Source organism: Castor canadensis, chromosome 2 (assembly GCF_047511655.1).
Source record: "Castor canadensis chromosome 2, mCasCan1.hap1v2, whole genome shotgun sequence".
NCBI classification, from domain to species: domain Eukaryota; kingdom Metazoa; phylum Chordata; class Mammalia; order Rodentia; family Castoridae; genus Castor; species Castor canadensis.
In genome coordinates this window covers 58,489,166-58,502,598 of record NC_133387.1, presented here as the reverse complement: position 1 = coordinate 58,502,598, position 13,433 = coordinate 58,489,166, and positions in this window count along the sequence as shown.

Sequence of the window (13,433 nt, the reverse complement as noted above, 5' to 3'; positions counted from 1 at the left end):
TATTGACTTGCCAATAAATCTATGAGAAGATATTTACCTTCAGTAACAATGGAACAGTAAAGTAGTTCCATTTCACATTTATCATACTGAGGTAAAAATTACAGTATTTAACATCAATTATTAGTTGAGGATAAGGATGAACTGCTATTGAGGTAACAGCCATTATTGTGACTATTTAGAAATGTGTACTGAAGTTGCTATAGCTACATAGGATGTATAATACACAGCTCTAAGGGCCAGTGCTTATGTAGATTAAAATGTAAACTATACCTCTTGTAGTCATACTGTGGCAATTCTGCATATAAATCTGAAATAAAAAGATATCAAAGTTATACACATTGTTATGCTTTGGAACTCAAATGTCCCTTGAAATTTCATGTATTGAAGGCTTAGTCCCCAATGCAACAGTGTTCAATGGAGCTTTTGGGAGGTAATTGAATCATGAGAGCTCTGATCTCATCAATGGATTAATCCATTGGTTGATCCATAGATGAATGGGCTATTGGGAGGTAGTGGAAATTTTAGGAGTTGGGGTCTGGTTGAAGGAAGCTGGTCATGGGGCCCTTGTCTTTGAATGGCATATGTTGTCCCAGCCTTACCCGCTACCCGCTCTGCTTCCTGGTCATCCTGAGGTGAGCAGTTTTCTTCCATTATGCTCTTCTGCATGATGCACTGTCTTACCTTAGGCCTAAAAGGAACCAGGCCCAGTGACAAAGAATGAAACTTCTGAAACTGTGACTCAAATCTTTTTCCCTTAACTTGATTTTCTTGGGTATTTTGTTACAGTGATGGAAAGCTAACACACATACATAATTTTTTTTGAAGAAAATATCTTGTGTATAAAGAGACAAGTACCAAGACTATAGCAGCGTTTTTATTAGAAAAAATTAATTCCTATCAGTGAAAAACTGATAGCAAATTGGTTAATTATTTATAATTTTAAATACCATATGACATTATAAAAGAATGAACTAAATCTCAACATATATTCATAGGTAGATCTCCAAAACATAATTTTGAGTGAAGAAAGCAAATTGTAAAAATTTATTTTTTTTGTAAAAATATTTAAAACTCACTAAAATGGACATACACACATGCATTAAAGATATGAAAACATAAGTTAAAATGATGTGCATACATTTGAGATAGTGATTTCATCACAAAATGAAGAAAAGGAATTGAACAAAAAGAATACTTTCAACTATATTTTTTGTTTTTCGTGGTATTGGGGCTTGAACTCAGGGCCCACACCTTGAGCCACTCCACCAGCCCTTTTTTGGGTTGCGTATCTTCAAGATAGGGTCTGGTGAACTATTTTGCCAGGACTGTCTTCTTCAAACCAAGATCCTTCTGATCTCTGCCTCCTGAGTAGCTAGGATTACAGGTGTGAGCCACCAGCGCCCCTGGCTTCAAATTACTTTGAAACATTTATTTTTGTATAATTATTTGAATCAAATATGCCCAAACTATTAATGCATGTTAAGATGGAAGGATGAAAAACATGGATATTTCATATTATTCTTTGTACTTCTTGACTTTGACTTTGAAATGCTTCATAATTAAAATAAGAACTTTTAAGGTTGGAAGTGGTTTTTAAATTTCTTACCTAAGATGAATGCGTACCTGTTTTCAGATTTCAGTGTGCATCAAAAACAATTGCACAGGCTAAAATAGATTGCTGGAACACAGAGTTTCTGATTAAATAAGTGTGAAAGGAGCTCAAGAATGTACATCTCTGACAAGTTCTTTGCTGGTGCTTCTGGTCTCAGGACCACACTTAAAGAACTGCTTTATGGGTTATATTATAAGGGCCTTTTACAGGAATGAACTGAAGTCAGAATGTATGAATATGGTTTCTGAAGTAACACTTAATAATTAATGTATTTTTATGGTACAACTCTTAACAATTTTCTTAGTGAAGATATAAAACTATGTGGTCATTTTCTAAAATGGTACATATTTTGAATACCAAAAGTGTTTTGGTTTCTCTTTGAACCATCTACCAAAGACTCATGTATTGAAAGCTTGGTCCTCGATGTAGGAATATTCAGAGAGGTGACTGACTGGATCATGAGAGCACTATCATCACCTATGGAAGAGCTATGCCTTTGGAGGATGTAACTTGTCCCTGGCTACTTTTTCCCACCTGTCTGTTTGCTGAGTGCCATGAAATAAGTAACTTTCCTGCATGATGGTCTCTGTACCATAATGTTCTGCTTTGCCATAACCCAAAGCAGACTAAAACCTCTGAAACTGTGAGTCAAAATGAATCTTCCTTTATAGTGATTGAAAGCTAAGTACCACAAAAAAGTCATTTTGATGTACAGCTTAACCTATATCTGTATACATATATGTGTGTTTACTTAAACACACACATAAACATAAACAGATAAGTATATGTATTTAGGTATTTATTATTTAGAAATTTATTATTCAAAGTTAAACATTTGATATTTCAAAAACTAACAGCAAATGGACATTTGATAAGCAATTTATGTAGGTTTTACTACTGAGATTCAAATTTCAATATCATATTTGTTTCAAATGTTAAAATAATTTCGGGGTTATTTCCATTTAACTAAATAACTCTGTGAGCTATCTGTGTTCTTTGGGATTAAATATGAATGAGAATTGCTCTATGGCTTTCCATCAAAATCCATTAAGGTTCATGTGGTCCAGAGAGATTCTCTTACATCTGACATTGCTTAATGGGCTTTCGGTGTTAAATGATGCTCCACCACTAAGTAATAATTTGTTATAAGAAGTCATTCATGTGAATTTTTATTTTCTTCGTATCATTTTCATGCCTGAAACTCTCCATCATGAAGTTGAACAGACCTGTACACCTACTGTTTCCTTTCTAACTAGAGGTGTTTTGAGATTACAAAGTAATATTGTTTGATAATTTTTTTTTGTCTATTGTAAAGTTTTAGGTTAAGAAGTTCTTGTGACTTCTCTATCCTTCACGTTTAGGTCTTTTTTTTACTTATTAGAGAGGCAGTAAGTACACATTACGAATCTGGCACCACGGGTACAATTTGCAAAGCATCAAAATTACCTGTGAGAACTTGTCAAAAGTGTAGATTTCTGGATCATATTTATTCTCAGACACTATATCTCAGGAAAGATCCAGAATGCCATTTTTAATTCCAGTGTTGCTTGGATACATTGGGGACTGACTGCCTGCAGAGGAAGCTTGGGAATTGTAGAAGACCTCAGGGAAAATGGCGAATGTTTCAAGGACAACTTCACCTACACCAACGGCTCACATTATTGTTTTCCAATCACAGATGCCTTGTAAAATACTCACATTTGCTGATTCTAGTGGCTCTATGTCTCCCCAGCCATAGAATAAGAAGAATACCTGAAAAGCAAGTAAAGCTTGAAAGTATGGAACATCAAAGATGACACAGCCTGAGCTTATAAAAAATAGTTTTTCTTCTATGTTCCAGAGGAGTAGAGATGTCTTTTTCCTTTGCCTAAGGCAATACACCTGCATGAACTTCTGTTACCAAAGCACTTTGTCCCACAAGGACACAATCTCTTGACAGCTTCACTACTATCATTGCCCTTCAGGCTTATTTAGGTCACAGGTAAAATTGTGCTCCCCTTGTAAACTCACACACTTTATCAACTTGGGCTCCTTAGGACAAAAAAACAGAAAGATGCAACAGAGGGCAATGATTTACATGGCTGAGAAATGGATTCTTCATTGACTTCTTTTTTAAAATAAATCTGGCATAAGGCAAAAGTATCTGTACAACGATGTGGGGCTTTCATACGACTTCACGTACATTCCAATTCTGAGTACTATGTCATGCTTTCAAAATGGTCTAGGTAAGTATTTGTATTCTGTATTAAACAAAGCACCCTAAAATGGTAACATCTTCACAAGAATATTAAGTAATACTTGTTGAATTCTTACTAACATTTTGTTTTGGAAAAATCTTATGTAGTATATACTATGAGCACTTTACAAGTAGATCTCATCAAAATCATTAAGAGTCTTATGAAGACCTATGAAGAAGATACTATATTGCTGTACAAAGACTCAGGTATTTCTTTCAGCAGTTACAAAAGATGTAGGTTAATAGTCCCACTTTATAAAAATGGAATGATAACTTTTTTAATTAATGGTTTTAGAATCTCTTCCAGTGTTCTGATTAAATATAACATACACACACACATATGTATACACATATTCTAGAAATTTCAAATCAAATAAATGAAAGAACCAAGTGGGCTGGGAATACAAGATCAATGTTTCTTGAGAGAGTTTTAATGTGTCAGGAGTGAAGAAATGAAGGAAGGTCTTAAACTGTTTGAGCTACAATTTTACACACGTCTACCAGCACTACCCTTTACTCTGCTTTGGAAAAAATTTCGTTCTCTTTTAAAACATTGTATTTCTCTTTGATCTAGTCAGGGAGCCTGAGGGAAAGGGACATAGGGGAGGAATTCTGCACCTTTGGTGGCTGTGTTTGTGCAAACAAATACAAGTAAGATACACCTTCAACCAAGGAAAACAGCCCTAGAGAATGACGTATTCTAAGGACTATTTGATGTATGTTGGATTCATTACTATGAATGTTTATTCTACCTCCGCAGATTAGAGATACGACAGGGCCTGGAGCTGTTCAACTGCACAGCATTTCTTCATTCCAGCTAGGTCACTATTGTTCTCTGATGCTGCAGATATTTCTAAATGAGTTTTAGTTGGATTAATTATCTTCCTGCTTTCAGACCTCATTGTTGGGTTCTGAGAATCTTTGTTCATAAGCTTAAACATGAATGAACAAATAAGTAATGATACTTTAATTATTGCACTAGAAAGGTGGAAATATTCTTAGGGAATTGTAAAATTAAACTATTCTTAAATTTTTTTTCTCTGTTTCTCCCCCCTTCTGCCCCTCCTTCTCTTATTAATCACAACTTCCATGGATATTATTCCCTAATGCTTTTAAAATAATTAATTTTTCTAAGGCAGAATTATGGGATAACATTGCAGTCATCTCCACATGGCATTTTTCACTATTTTCAACATAAACAATGGAAATAAACACTTATCTGCTAATGAAGTATTTTAAATCTTAGTGGAGAACATAAAAGTTAACACTTAAAATTCATTTTGATAGCAATATTTCCAGAAAACTTTTCTATGTATGAAATCAGTTTTCTTAGTGAATACTGAACCATGTCCTGTGTGATCAGAGCACCCCTACATGTAGGACCCAGAATTCACTCCTACACATTGTCAACTTTAGATCATAACTTTTTAAGTCACTATGCTCAATTTAGGTTCTACAGTGAAAAGAGGGTGAGATAAAATGGAGGAAAAGCAGTTACTCAGATAGCCTTGGAATATTGAAAGGCAAATTTATAATGATTTTTAAGTGCACAGAGACTGTGATTTCCATCTCCGCTGAGGCTAGAAAAGGAAAGAAGAGCTTTAAACCACAGACTAAGAGGATTATTTTGGATATATAATCCTGGGAGAGCTGAAGTAGAAAAGGCCATAAAATCATCTAGTGTAGCCTTTTCTTTCAGAAAGGAGAAAACAAAGCCCACAAAGAAAGTTGCCATTGTAGATGGTGGAAGGAGAACCTGTGGACATTGCTTAAGGAATTCCACCTATAGTCAGATGAGGTAGCTAGATTTGAGGATGGGTTGCCAATAGAGAGGATGGACTTTACTTCTGAGAGTGCTAAGATTTTACAAACAACCTAATAGATATGTAATTTAATTTCTGCCCTAATCAGCACAGAACATTTTATTTGTTTGTTTATTTTTATTGTGGTTCTAGGGATTGAACTCGGGGTGTCATGCTTGCTACTCAAATGCTCTATTACTTGAGCCTTGCCTCCAGCCCTTTTGCTTTTAGTTTGTTTGTTGGACAGAGTGGCTTGCTAGCTTTGCCTAGTCTAGCCTTGGACCACAATCCTCCTATTTCTGTCTCCCTAATAGCTGGGATTATAGGCCTGCACCACAACTTTCTGGCTACAGAACCTTTTACCTATTTTCACATAGTCGTATTAAAGGAAAAAAGATAATTTACTTCCTTCTCTTTGAATGTAAAAATTTGTTTGAGTAATCCAATCATTCAGTAAATATATCTTGAGTACTATGTCAGATGTTGTATTAAAGAGAAAAATATAGTGGATTTTCTCTAAGAAAAAGTTTTAATAAGTCTGAAAAGCCAATGCTGCAAATATTTTATAAATCTAAATGCTTAGTTGGCCATGGGGCTCACATCTGTAATCTTAGCTACTTGGGAAGCAGAGATCAGGAGAATCACAGTTTGAAGCCATCCCAGGTGAAAAAGTTTAAGAGACTCCCCCATCCCAACCAATAAAGCTGAGCTTAGTGGTGCACGTCTGTCATCCCAGCTAGGCAGGAAGCTTAATAGGAGGATCTTGTTTCATGCCTATAGAGGCTGAAACTACCTAAAGCAAAAAGGATTGGTGACATCGCTTAAGGGTAGAGCACCTGCCTAGCAACCACAAAGCCCCAAGTTCAAACCTTAGTACTGCCCAAAATAAAATTAGATAGATAAAATATAAAGCTAAATTCTTTTAAAAATATTGTGTTATCCTGACTTTTTAGGTGTTAAAATCTCATTTATTTCATTTTTTTCATTGATTTCATTTATGAAATGTTAACATTAGGTTTGATGTTGGGAATTATAATACTGAAAAATGTGTAGTAATTGAGGTACAGCATTGTGGAAGAGCTTAAGTGTATCAGATGTAGGCAATTTGGGCAGAAAATAACTTAGTACCAAACAAAAGAGTTGTTGAACTCTAATCTTTCATTCAAATTATAGGCAGTAGGAGTGGGAATTGAAGAAGGGCATGACTCATCCTTTTAAAAAGATTTTTCTGAAATTATTATACCAATAGGTTTGTAGTCCTAAGCAACTACAAGGCAAGTTGAAAATTACACTCTTTTACCTAGGTAGCTGAGTGTGTGACTGAAAAAAAAAAGAACATTTATTAATATGTAGGATAGAGTAGATAATGAGAAACACTCTTAGTCTCTGCCTTATCATTGACCCAATTATGGAGAGTGAGAGAAAGTGTCCTAAGGGGGTGCTGTCTATAAAAGCTGAAGAAAGTTATCTTCAGTTATTGGGAATGAAGTGGAAAAAAAAGTGTTCCAGGAAGAATTTAGCTAGGACCTAACACCCTCAAGATGAAATCATAATAAAGTATCCTTGTAAAAGAATTAGGAATGAAAGAGGGTGAAGGATAAATTGTGTAAATGACAGATTGTTTGGTATAACAAGTCAAGAATTTCGGAACTGTTTTATGGTATAAAGTATTCATTAAAGGTTTGAAGCAAGTGTGTCTTCTGATCCATTTATGAATTAGAGGAATTATTTTGGCTGCTTTATGGAGATTGACTGGACTGAAATGAGTAAGACTGAACTCAGAGAAACATGCATCAGGCTGTTGCAGTAATTCAAATGAACTTTAAGGGGGTCTTGTAGAGAGCAATGACAATGGGTCTACCTTGATGTGGGTGAAATCCAGATATTAGGACAATTGCCTTAGCATATAGTACATGAGTAGATATAGTGAATAAGAGAGACTACTGAAAGAGAACATCCTATTTTCGTAGATAACAGGATGAATAATGGCACTACTGTCTGAAGAAATATAAATAGAACTGTAGGAAAATTCATTTCATTTTGGACACATTTAATTTTAGACAGTTGATAGATAGCCAAATGAATATGTCTACTAGGCCAGTGTATGTTGTATCTGGGGCTCAGGATAGATATCTGTGTGACAGTTGTATTTTTAATTTTATCTCATCTAGATGATAGTTAATATGCTAGAGTAGATGGTAATATACGAAAAGTAGAAAGAGAATAAACACCAGAACAGAATTTGGAGAAACATCAATAAAAGAGAAATAAAAATTTGTGACAAATAGGAATTAGCCTGATAGGTAATAAAAAATAATTATTTTCTCTTTAAGAAGAAGACTAGGAGACTAAAATGTAGCTGAAAAAGAAGCAATTGTCAAAGGAAAGAAACTGATCCACAGCTTTTACTTTGTTGGCAAAAAGAAATAGATTCACATTGTCTATTGACCTTACCAAGCAACTTGTGCTCATTTGGCAAGAGCAGTTTCAGTAGAGTGTTGTGATAAAATTCTGATTACAGTGAGTCTATGTGAAGTTAAAATATATGGAAGCGTGGAGAGTTTGTATAGGAAAGTCTTTCCGGGAGTACTGTCAAAGGTAAAGCCAAAACATAATATGGAATGAAAATGTCAAGGGCAAGGAACTAAGAAAGAGATTTAGTAGAGCCACTACAGAAAGAGATTGAAATTACAGGAGAGAAATAACAAATGGAACAATATTTCTAGAGAAGTGGAAGGGGATGAAATCCAAAGTAAAGGTGGAGGGATGAGCTTGAGTCAGAAAGAGGGATATTTCTTTTATTTTAGTAGGAAGGAAGGGAAAAATCATAGGACAAAATATGTCATTTTGGGGAGGAAATTTTGAATGAATTGTCCTATCATGCTCCTATTTTCTTCTGAAAGGAAAATGAGGGTAAATTTGTGAAGTAAAAGGCTTGCTAAAGAAAACATATTTCAGGTAACCTAGGTCCACACACCTTTCTTCCCATGTCTGCTTAGACTCCATATGGCTGGAAGTTCCAGACTCTTAACTGGCTTAGTGAAATAGGGATCTGATTTTCTTACATGAGAAAAAAAAATAAGGGTGGATCTTCCAGAGTTGATGCCTTTTTTTCTGCAGTACTGGGGCTTGAACTCAGGGCCTACACCTTGAGCCAATCCACCAGCCCCTTTTTGTGATGGGTGTTTTTGAACTGTTTGCCCAGGCTGGCTTGAACCATGATCCTCCTGATTTCTGCCTCCTGAGTAGCTAGGATTACAGCTGTGAATTATCAGCACCCGGCCAGAGTTGGTGTTTTTACTCCTGAAGTAAACTATTTTCTTCTCTACCATTCTTCAAAGATGACTTTTATTCTTTTGCTCCAAGATGGTGGTAATCTACCTTCAAGTTCCGGGCAAAAAGAAAAAACAAACAAAATGAAGTATGCTTTTATATTACTTTATTTTTTTGTTAGTACTGGGGTTTGAATTCAGGGCTTTGCACTTTTTAAACAAGACCTCTACCACTTGAGCCATACCCTCATTCTTATTTCCTTTAGTTTATTTTTCTGGTAGGGTCATAATAAGTTTATTTTTCAGAGGTGAAGATGGGGTTGACTTCAAACCATGATACCCTATCTCAGTCTCCCTAGTAGCTGGGCATGCACCGCCACAGTTGGCCTCCTTTATCTTTTTTTTAAATCATAAATTTACACATGTCTTCCAAATGCCCCATTCAGTAGACTTCCTACATCTCATTGGGCACAACTATATCACATGTTCACTGCTAGGTAGAAAGGAATTTGAAGAAGTGGTCCTTTTTAGTTGGGCCCAGAGCTGCCACAATCAAGACTGAGGTTCTCAGTAAAGAAATGAACAAGTGAACTAAACATGACTTTCTCAAAAGAAGAAATTCAAATGGCCAAAAAACACATGAAAAAATGCTCCTATCATTTTTTCATTCCTATTTTTATAAAGGAAATGCAAATTAAAACCACACTAAGATTCCACCTCATCCCTGTTAGAATAGCTATCATTAGCAACACCACCAACAACAGGTGTTGGCGAGGATGTGGGGGAAAAGGAACCCTCTTACACTGCTGGTGGGAATGTAAACTAGTCAAACCACTCTGGAAAAAAATTTGGAGGCTACTTAAAAATCTAAACATTGATTTACCATATGATCCAGCAATACCACTCTTGGGGATATACCCAAAAGACTGTGACACAGGTTACTCCAGAGGCACCTGCACACCCATGTTTATTGCAGCACTGTACACAATAGCCAAGTTATGGAAACAGCCAAGATGCCCCACCACTGATGAATGGATCAAGAAAACGTGGTATCTATACACAATGGAATTTTATGCAGCCATGAAGAAGAACGAAATGTTATCATTTGCTGGTAAATGGATGGAATTGGAGAACATCATTCTGAGTGAGTTTAGCCTGGCCCAAAAGACCAAAAATCGTATGTTCTCCCTCATATGCGGACATTAGATAAGGGCAAACACAGCAAGGGGATTGGACTTTGAGCACATGATAAAAGCGAGAGCACACAAAGGAGGGTTGAGGATAGGTAAGACACCTAAAACATTAGCTAGCATTTGTTGCCCTTAATGCAGAGAAACTAAAGCAGATACCTTAAAAGCAACTGAGGCCAATAGGAGAAGGGGACCAGGAACTAGAGAAAAGATTAGATCAAAAAGAATTAACCTAGAAGGTAACACACATGCACAGGAAAATAATGAGTCAACTCCCTGTATAACTATCCTTATCTCAACTAGCAAAAACTCTTGTTCCTTCTTATTATTGCTTATACTCTCTCTTCAACAAAATTAGAGATAAGGGCAAAATAGTTTCTGCCAGGTATTGAGGGGGTGGGTAGGAGGGGGAGGGGATGGAGTGGGTGGTAAGGGAGGGGGTGGGGGCAGGGGGGAGAAATGACCCAAGCATTGTATGCACATACGAATAATAAAACAATAAAAATTTAAAAAATAAAAAAAAAGACTGAGGTTCTGATAATTATAGCAAAGAGCAATTAAAAGGGTATTACTAATTATTTGGTTTTGAAGTACAGAACTTTGCATATGGAAGGGAGGGAAAAGGAATGGAGAATCACATAAACTATAAATTTTATATATTATTATTTTCAGACACTATTAAGTAATTTGTTTAGGGATTTTTTTTTGTGTTTTCAAGAAAAGAGAAATCTGATTATTCTAAGTAAGGATGAAAATCCTTTGCTTTATATTTTATGCACAAGAAAGGCTTGGAAATTCAGTTCTGTGTGTTCTTGGGAAACATATATATTAGCTTTGGTAGAATTTAGTTTTCCTTCATGCTGAAATAAGTTCTTTAACACAACATCAGTTAATAGTAACTATCTAAACATGATTCTAACTCGGCTTATACTTAAGCATCATTCAATTTTTGTGTTTGTATTTAAAGAGTAAAATTTTGGAAAACCTCTTTCTTGGTTGTTTGTAGCTAATTTGGGTATTTTAGTTTAAAAAAGAATTACTTTTAATTATTTTATTAATTTATGGTAGATAAATGTATGTAGCTATTTTATTTAGAAGCCATGTTTTAAATTTGAAATTTATTGATTTCAGAAATTCTCTAGATGTGTCACAAGAAAATCTAGGAAATAAATAGGAAACTCTTCTTTATAGTAACAAAGTCACCATTTCCAGCAATACTTTTCTTCCATCTTACAATTTCCAGCCTAGGGTATGTAAAACATATTTTACCAGTAAGAAATACATTTGAGAAATAAAATGCTATTTTCTAGCATAGGGATTCTTGACTTTGAAGGATTTGGGTAAATATCTAAATTTCCATTGATCCTTTCTGTTTTTGAAAATTTGAAGTGCATGTGTATATAAATCTTTAAAATTTGAAAAAGAGTTTATATTTTATTACATAACTTTAAAATTTTCAGAATTGGGATATATAGTCAAGTTAATCCACCCACAACTTTTCAACATTGTCTTTAATCCTATCTATAGTTATTAAAAGTTGGATAACAAAAATTTTGATTAATTTTCTGAGTTTCATGACTGATGTCTAGAAATGTCTAAATTGTGCTATCATTTTGCTTTGTTTTTGTTTTGCTTAAATCGCTATGTAGTTTAGTCACAGACAGATAACCTAAATTCATTCTAGTCTTACATCCATATTGGTGTAGCTTGATACAGCAATAACTGCTGGCTTACTTAGTTTCCTTGCCCCCCAAATAACTTCAGTACCTTTTTTCAGTTGAAGGTAAGTGTGTATAAATAAGTATAATCATTATGTGGTGAGAAGGGGAGAAAGAAAAGAGAGAGAAAGAGAGATGAGAAAGAAGAGAAGAGAGAAGAGAGGAGAGGACAGGAAAAAGAAGAGGAGAGGAGAAGGGTGGGGTGGGGAGGAGAGGAGAGGAGAGGAGAGGAGAGAAGAGGAGAGGAGAGGAGAGGAGATCTTCCACTTGTATTTTGGACTGTATAATTCCTGTATAGTAAACTGACAATGCTGTGTGGTAAGCCTTCAGAATCTAACTTTGATCCCATTTCATGGGTCACCCAAATTACTCAACAGGATAAAACAGCAAAGCATGACTCATTTTGTTTAAATTCTGTCTCTCTGTTTTTAGAGCATGCCACACCTGGTCTCACTTGCTTAGAGAATGACAGCAGTTTGTAAGATCTGTGTTTTGGTTTTCCTGTGCATTCTATAAGTTTACAAATGAATGCCACATGGAAGATGCAGTTGCATACAGCATATTAATCATGAAGTGAATAAAATAAAGTGTTATCATCCAGAATATTTTATAGCATAGAAAGATCAATATATAAGGTTTAATGGATGTTTTCCTATGTAATTGTATATTTTTATTTAAGGATGATCTTTATGTAATTGCATTGTCTGGTAAACAGTTTGCCTTTGAAAAGGAAAGATTTAGAATTACAGTTTATTAAAAATAAGAATAAATTTTGCTAGGAAATATATATATATGCATAAGATTCAAAAATAATAAACTGAAAAAGATGCACAGAAAATCCTATGTTCCATCTAAACATTTTCCTTACTCCTATACATTATTTTTAATTTTTATGAATATTTCTTAGCTCTTTATGTGAAAAAATATACAAATAAACATTCACAGTTACATTTAGCTCCTCCTGTTTTATACAAAATTTAATATGTATGCATATTGGTTTTGTAAAGTATCATTTCCTTCTTAATTTTTTTTAAGAGAATAGTTTTTCTTCAATCCTACAGGACTTAGAGTACCTAACATGGGCTTTGGTAGAGGTCTGATGGGGCTTTTCCATCCTTTCAGGCTTCACAGGTTTGATTTCTGACCACCTTGCAATGTGAAAAGCACAGCTCACACAACAATATAGCTTCACATACAGCTTGTGAAGCACACCAAGCATCAGATATTGGTTTCAGAAATGTCCTGATAGGTGTTGATTCTACTATGCTTTCTATGACAAACTTACCTGTAGAGCACTTTCATGCAGGGAATAATTATTGAGCCATACATAGAAGTGGTTCTAAAGTTATTACCCCTGGGAAATAAACTTATATATTACCTTTGATTCAACAACAGGTAATATATTAGTAGATTTTTCACTGATCTATAATTTCATCATAATAGTTAAACTCTAACATATTAATCTTTAAATATTATTTTAATTTTATTGTAAGTCAAGCTTAACAAACAGGTAATATGTCTGTTATTTTAAGCATATTATTTCATATAAAGCAAGATAAATGGTAAAGGTTTGTACAGTTTGTCACACAGAATGCTAATCACT